Here is a 7,652-nt window from a genome sequence, read left to right on the forward strand (position 1 = left end):
CCTTCATGTTGTACTTAGCAATCAATAATGGCTCAGATGGTGGGCCCTTTTAAAATAATGGTCCATGGACCCAATTTGTGGATCTTGCCCACAATGATTATCCAACTTTTTAGATTACGTTCCACGTTGATGGGCGGGTAGGTACCCACACACATGATATGTGTATGGATTGGATATTTGGATCTGGATAGTGCAGTGTAGTATTGAATCGTCTCCCTTTCTGTTTGTGATCAGGGCTTTTTGGTAAATGGCAATTGGGAACTTGGCATGGGACGAAAAGGTTGACCAATCAAAGGCGGATTCCTCGAACGGTCTCCAACGGTCACTTACATACGAACGTACTACGTACATAAAAAAAAAAAGAATCTACAACATGCATCGGGATTGGTTACTCATAAGTTGCACCTACGGCTATGTTGATGCTGTCTTGGATGGGTCAGATGCTAGGGACCATCCCCAGGACCAGGAGCAAATCCGGTTTCCCCCAGGCCCCAGGTTGTGATTATCCATACATCCTATCCTCTAGTACTCACAGACTCACAGTAATTTGTTAAACCCTAAACCTCCAAAGAACTCTCTTTGAGCAGGATAGAAGTTGAAAAATCAGAGGTTCTTACCTTTTGATCTAACGAGTATACTGTAAAATTGATGTGTCCAAATCAAATTCCTAAATAAAGGATATTTTTTCTAGTTTGCTTGGGGGGGGGGGGGGGGGGGGAGAGTAAAGTTTCAACTATCACCATTAATGGCTTTACAAGCTGAATTAGGGCTCCCTCCTCTCCCCCATTCCGATCTGGAGATTAGGAAATAGGAACCTAGCGATTTAGGCTCTTCTGGGGGGCCACGGGACCAATAGTTTTGATCTGGGGTCCGCATCCATTGAATGCTCAGACGTTGAGGACCCAGATACGTATGTGCCAACAATTACTGTGGTCATATGACTTTAACCCAAATGATTTATGCACTATTCCCATAGAGCTTTTACCTTCTAGAAATCCTATTTACCTACCCAGATCCAAAATTTGCCTAATTACTTATCTTAATCCTAAATCCTTTCTTCATATACCAGAAAACCTCTAGACTCTTAGTTATTATAACTCATGATTCATAGCTTTGGGTTACTTTATTTGCATACTTCCAAATTCCAACCGTCTGTCCCTTCTTCAAGCTCGATCTCCCCTTCTTTTTTACTTTTTTACATTCAAATACTCGTATCACAGAATTTATTGCTTTAATGTCACCTCCCTGAACCTGAAATAAAGCAGACAACCCAATCACACCCTCTCTCTCTCTCTGAAATGGAACCCAAATCCCTTTTCCTTCTTATCCTACTCCTACTGCTCTTATCCTCCACCGTCACCATCTCCTCCTCTCTCCCCCGCAACTCAACCTCATCACCACCACCGGAAGCCCCTCCAATCAAACCACCCTCACCTTCAGCTCCGGCAACAAGACCCACAAAACCTTCACCTTTGCCTTCAGCACCAGCCACGACACCTACAAAATCTTCGCCCTCACCTCCAGCTCCAGCTACAAAACCTTCTTCGCCTTCATCTCCAGCTCCAGCTACAAAACCTTCTTCGCCTTCATCTCCAGCTCCAGCTACAACACCTGCAAAACCTTCGCCCTCATCTCCAGCTCCAGCTAAAGCACCCACCAAACCTTCACCCACCTCTCCAGCTCCAGCTGCAACACCTACAGAAGAGCCTTCTCCCTCATCTCCAGCTCCAGCTACAACTCCTACAAAGCCTTCACCCTCATCCTCCTCATCAACCCTTGATCCCAAACAGCTCACTGCCCTCCAATCCCTCAACATCCCCACCGCCAAAGACCCCTGCATTCAACCTTCCCTCCACAATGCTACTGTCTGTGACTCCAGCAGGCCCTTCCGCCACCTCGTCACTCTCCGCCTTGTCAACTGCTCCGACGACGTCGAGATGTCCATCACCGCCTTAAAATCTTTAAGTACATTGCAAGATCTCGAGTTCCTCAACTGCCATATCCCTCCGGTTCACTTCCCCGTCGAGCTCATCGCCAATCTCCGCTCATTCTCCTGCATCAACAGTCTGCATAAATTGTCGGGCGTTTTCCTCGGCCGCTTACAGAACCTCGTGGATCTAACTGTCTCAGACGTGACAATTAGCGCCAGTGGACCGTTGATCATACTCAGGAACTTGAAGAAGCTCAGCTCAGTAACGATTTCAAACACCAATCTTACTGGTTTTCTCCCCAAAAGATGGCATTCGAACTATACCCACATAGATATTTCCGGTAATCGACTCAAAGGGAAGGTGCCCAGTTCGCTGACACTTCTGGCCGACCTTGAGTTCTTGAATCTTTCTTCAAATGCACTTACTGGTGAGCTACCCACTTCGCTGGGAGATCTGATGTCACTCAGAAATGTGTCGTTTGCCTCCAATTCCTTGTCAGGTCCGATACCCGAATCAATGTCGGAGATTCCAGGTTTGGTTCACCTCGATTTGAGCTCGAATCAGTTCAATGGGACCATTCCGAAGTTCCTCTCGGAGATGAAGCATCTGAAGTATCTCAATCTCGAAAACAATAACTTCCGGGGGGTCATGCCCTTCAATGGGTCCTTCATAAAGAGATTGGTCGTGTTCAAAGTAGGTGGAAATAGCAATCTCTGTTACAACCACTCAATTATTTCGTCAAAGCTGAAGCTTGGAATTGCACGCTGCGATAAAGATGGGCTGCCCGTATCTCCCCCGGCTGAGCGGTCATCGAGTTCAGACGATAGCAGCAGTGACAGCGAAGATGATAGTTCAGATAGTAGCGATAAGGGCAAGAATGATCATCACCATGGACCGAGTAAGGTTGTGCTTGGAGTGGCAATTGGGCTTTCATCCATAGTTTTTCTAATTGTTTTCTTGGTCCTCCTCTCAAAAAGGTGTGGGTGAGAGAGAAAGTACAGATTCATGTTGTTTCTTCTTCTTCTTTTCAGAAGGTAGAGATTGATTTAGATCACCAAAGAGAAAATTAGGAATCATGTTCATAAGTTGGTTTAATTTAATTTGGTATAAATTAAAGCATCATAAAGGGTAGATGCAGAGGGAAAAAGGAAAAGGTGAGTAATCATCAAAGGGGTGTTATTCTTATGTATCTTTTTTTTTTCTCTTATTTTTTCATTCTATTACAGCTGGCAAAGAGAGCTCTGGTTTCCCTTTTCTGTGAAGAGAAAAGGACTCAAAGGAGATTGTTTTTGAGCATATTACTGCATTTTAGTTTCTGTGTTATTTTGCTTGTAAGGAGGTGTTTAGAAGAGTGGTTGATGTTTCTTTAGAGGAGCTTTATTGCTGTTTATCCTGACTGAAATGGACATTCTTTTTTATTTTTCTTTTTGTTTTTCACTTTTGGAAGAATTTCTTGTTTCTTTTTCACATTTATCATTAACTCAGGCTGCTTTTTTACGCTTTATGGAAGTAAATGATTTTTTTTCTCTTGAAAGGGTGTTCGGGAATTTGAAGGTATTTTTTGTTTATTTACAACTGTGGGTACGGTTAATCATCTACAGATTTCTTCATTTTCGTTTTATATGCTATTAGCCCAGAATACTTGAATTTCTAAATACTATGTATGCCTCTGGGGTTTATAGAGAGACCGTTATATTTTTTCACTTTAAATGTTTCTTATTTTTGTTATTTGATTGAGTTTTATTTTAAACATTTTATAATCTTCGTCTCAGATTAATACTCAGTTAAAGTGTTACATCAGCTTTTGATTTCAAGAAACGAAATATTTTTTTTAAGAAACGAGATATTAGGAAAACAAGAGTTTAACATTTTTTTAAATGCTCTATACACAAAAATCAAAACGTTTCAATTTGTCCACGGAATCAAAGACAGGTTATATGTCTCTGTTAAGTCCATATCAGTTGATGGGCTCATGGTCCCTACGCAAGTAATAGACTCTAGGCATGCCTGCTGGTGCCAGGTTGTTGAGGAATTGGAAATTAGAGGATAGTCCTTGAGCCTTGAGGGGAGGGGACCCGCATCCCCTGTTACTTGACCTCTGTATTTGGTTGATTGAGACATTGAGTTGAACGTCAAAACTGTCCAAGCCCAAATTTATCCAAATCTGGGGCTCCGTGTTTTCTACCTTTGTTGGGCAGGTGAGAATCTGACCCAAATAACCCAAACCCAAATCATCTCATGACGTATCAAAAGCCCAAAATAGAGGTTTTGGTCCAACCCAGAGTAAACCCTCTTCAAAATTGCTCCACCAAATTGCTATCTCATGACTCATAATCTAGACTCGTATACCTACCGACTCCATAATTAGTCATCATGGTATTATATCAGGGCAGAAAATCAAACAGATTGGACCCGTTTAATAAATTCTTCTTTCCTTACCTATCACAATCACAAAGCTTCCTAGTTCCCCTCAACCCACCCCCACCCCCACCCCCACCCCCCAAAAAAAATATATATATATATATATATATAATAATTAATTAATTAATTAACAAATAGATATAAATATGGGCTTAGCTGACAAAGGTCTCTCTTGTAATGGGTCATAGTCACAGACAAATGTTCTTTTTCGGCCTGAAGCACCCTTTTATCTGTCTTTTTTAGATATTTCATTATTTCATGGGTATATTCATCAAATTAAGGAAACTAAAAGCTCAGTTTGGCAGTGTTTAGATGGGGACGTGCTGGAATAAAACCAGGGTCAACACTCAAAAGCTAGGATTGAACAGGTATATAATAGAGACAGCTGTAATTAAGGGTAAGTTTGGGAAGAGTGCAAATATAAAAAAATGTTTAGTGTTAAACATTGTATACAGTATTTTTTAATCTTCTTTTGTAATATTTTATAAAAAATGTTGTGTTAAACAGTGTTAAACATTATAAAAAAATGTTAGGCAAGTACATATGGTTGTTCATTTTGGAAGAAGTAAGAGTGAAAAACCATATATTTTGTAATATTTTATATGTAGGAAATGGGTTTCTGTAACTCACCTTGGTGAATTAGACCAACTATTGCCCATTGTAGAACACTTCTTAAGCAATCTCTTCTTGCTCAGTTAAATATGTCTCATGTCTATGTAAGTACATGTTCTTTATCACTCCAATTACCGCAAATCTAACATTACGTGGAATTTCCCTGAACTTGCGATGAGCTTAATAACCATTGCATACTTGCGATGAGTTTAAAAGCTACTCGGGATCTGTGATAAACACAGAAGGCCATCCAAGACATGCGATAAGCATAAAACTAAGTTTCAAAGTATCGGAAATGTAAGATGTATCAGAAAGATAATTTTAAGAGACATATCGGGATATGCTTTGAATACGTATGGATATGGACGAAAAATCAAGATACGCATTGATGGAGGGTGATTTGGCCCGACCTCGTAGCACAGGGACACGTGGGTACAACCTGGCATAAGTGACAACTCAGTGGACGTAGCAACTCGCCGAGAAGAAACATCTAGTGTACTTTGAATTCTCTGTAAGGGGGGAGGACTCTCGAGCTCCTCCTAGTGGGCCCCAAACTCTTCCTTCCTGAGAAATGAACACTCAGTTCTACAGGAAGTATCCCGAAGTGGGGACACTTCAGGATAGCCCCATTAACGCTCCTGCCCATACTTGCCTAAGGCTCGCCTCAAGCACTCGCACCTCGGCTACCCCAGCACCTCGGTGTAGGGTAGCTCGGACCAAGGCAGCTCGGTGCAAAGTAGCTCGGCAACCTATAGAAAAGATCTGCCTAACAATAGTACCTACCGAATCTGGAGGTTGCGCCCACGCCTCTTGTCAGGCGGTGTCGTGTCTGCCACTTCTACCAGATGTGGCACGCCTGACAGGTCCATACCCTGCAACGGCTGCCCACATCCGCCACCTCGGCTCTGGCAATAACGATTGTGGCAGAGGCGGTTACGCCTGATTTGAGAGATCTTCAATATAAAAAGACCTCGACCCTCAAAGAGAAGAGGTATTGAATTTGCACCATCTGCACTCTCAGCTCTTTGTTTGTATTCTTCAGTTTTCTCTAAGTTCTAACTTAAGCATCGGAGTGTTCCCACCGGGCGAGCTCCCCGGGAATTCTTCGCCTCAAGTACCGTCCGTCACCAGCTAGGAGCTAGGTTTCTACTAGCTAGGAGTGCCCGGATCGCGCAACACCATTTGGTGCCATCTGTGGGAAATGCTGCAAAAAGATTTCCTCCAACCACTGCAACTCTCAGAACTCAGCATCCATGGCTTCTTCCAGCAATGCTGGATGAGGTGCAAACCGAAACACCTTTGAGGATCAACCCCAGCTTCCCACTGTCTGCATTGGACAGTTCACCGTCCCCCTCCCTGCGGACGGAGCTCCCAGTCTGAATGTGCCTCAGACAATGACACCCATGAATGTTCCACTCCCCTCTATGATCGAAACAAGCTTCGTTGAACCCTCCATCATCCCTCTGGTGGCCAGCCAAAGCCAGCTTGAGGACCTGATGCAATGCATGCGAGCTATGCAAGCTCAAATGCAACAGTTCCAACAGCTTCAACTTTATTAGCAGCAAGTATTGCACCAAGTCTCCTAGTATCAGTATCAATAGCAGTTTCCTCCACTGCCTCAGACTCAGCAGCCACTCCCTCCTCGGCATCCGGCCACTGAGTAGGCCAAGCCCCACCGCCGGAACAAACTTCCTTCTCGCCGGGGAGAGACCTCGGCATCATCTCATGACAGGAAAGAGAGACCAGCTATCCTTGCCTCACAACCTGCAGTCAGGACGGGGGCCTCCCAGCCAGCCAGGACCGTGTCGCCTTAGCATTCGCAGTTTTGGCTCCCACTTGCTGAGAACCAGTTCGAGGTGCTGGCCGCAGACTTGAGGCAAGGCCCCTCAGTTCGCAGCTACCAACAGTAATCCGAGCGCCTCCCTGGGCCCATCGAGCTCGGTCATACTAAAGCCAACAACACCAACACCGAGCCAGCAAGGAAGTAGCAGAGGCACTGCCGAGCTCGTCGAGCTCCCACTCATGATCTGCCCGAGCTCCGGGGTAAGGAAGAGTTAAGCTCAGGTGAAGTAAAAGTTACTCCACTTCTTTCAGTTCCTTCTCCTCTATCACTAGAACTTCTTGCCATTCCTATGCCGGAGGATTTCAAGCTTCCCCCACTGGATAAGTATGACGGATCCTTTGACCCGAACGACCATGTGGATGCCTTCCAGTCCCAAATGCACCTGGCAAGGGCCAGTGAATCCTGTATGTGCGTGGATTTCTCCACCACCTTCAAAGGGGTAGCCCGTACATGGTACCAAAACCTTGCGCCCGTATCGATAAGGAGTTGGGCGCAGTTTGTGCAAGTCTTTGTTTCCCACTTTGTCACCAGCAAGAGATGCCCAAGAACTCAAGAGAGCCTCCTTGGCATAGTCAAGAAGGAAGGGGAGTCCATCCGAAGCTATATCAAACGATTCAACGATGCTTGTTTGCAAATACCCGACCTGGACCCCACAATCTGGCTCACTGCGGCCAAGCGAGGCTTCACCCATAAAGAATTCAAGTGGCATGTGGTTGTTAATCAGCCCGAGACTATGACCGAGTTCCTCAAGCTCACGGATCAGTTTATAGGGACGGAGGAAGAGATCAACCAGAAAGGTGAATAGGCCCTTGAGAAAACAAAAAGGGAGACAAAGCCTCCAACCT

At 44.5% G+C, this 7,652-nt stretch overlaps 1 pseudogene across 1 annotated transcript; it reads left to right on the forward strand.

The window, feature by feature from the left end:
* The first annotated feature begins 1,037 nt into the window (after positions 1–1,037).
* LOC148867207 (receptor-like protein 51 pseudogene) lies at positions 1,038–3,368 on the forward strand (annotated as a pseudogene). The gene has a single exon (XR_016109500.1). The product of XR_016109500.1 is annotated as a receptor-like protein 51 pseudogene (transcript).
* The last annotated feature ends 4,284 nt before the right edge of the window (positions 3,369–7,652 follow it).

The sequence above is a fragment of the Nelumbo lutea genome, chromosome 3 (genome assembly GCF_056320005.1).
Source record: "Nelumbo lutea isolate HS-2025 chromosome 3, American lotus-T2T, whole genome shotgun sequence".
Lineage (NCBI taxonomy): Eukaryota > Viridiplantae > Streptophyta > Magnoliopsida > Proteales > Nelumbonaceae > Nelumbo > Nelumbo lutea.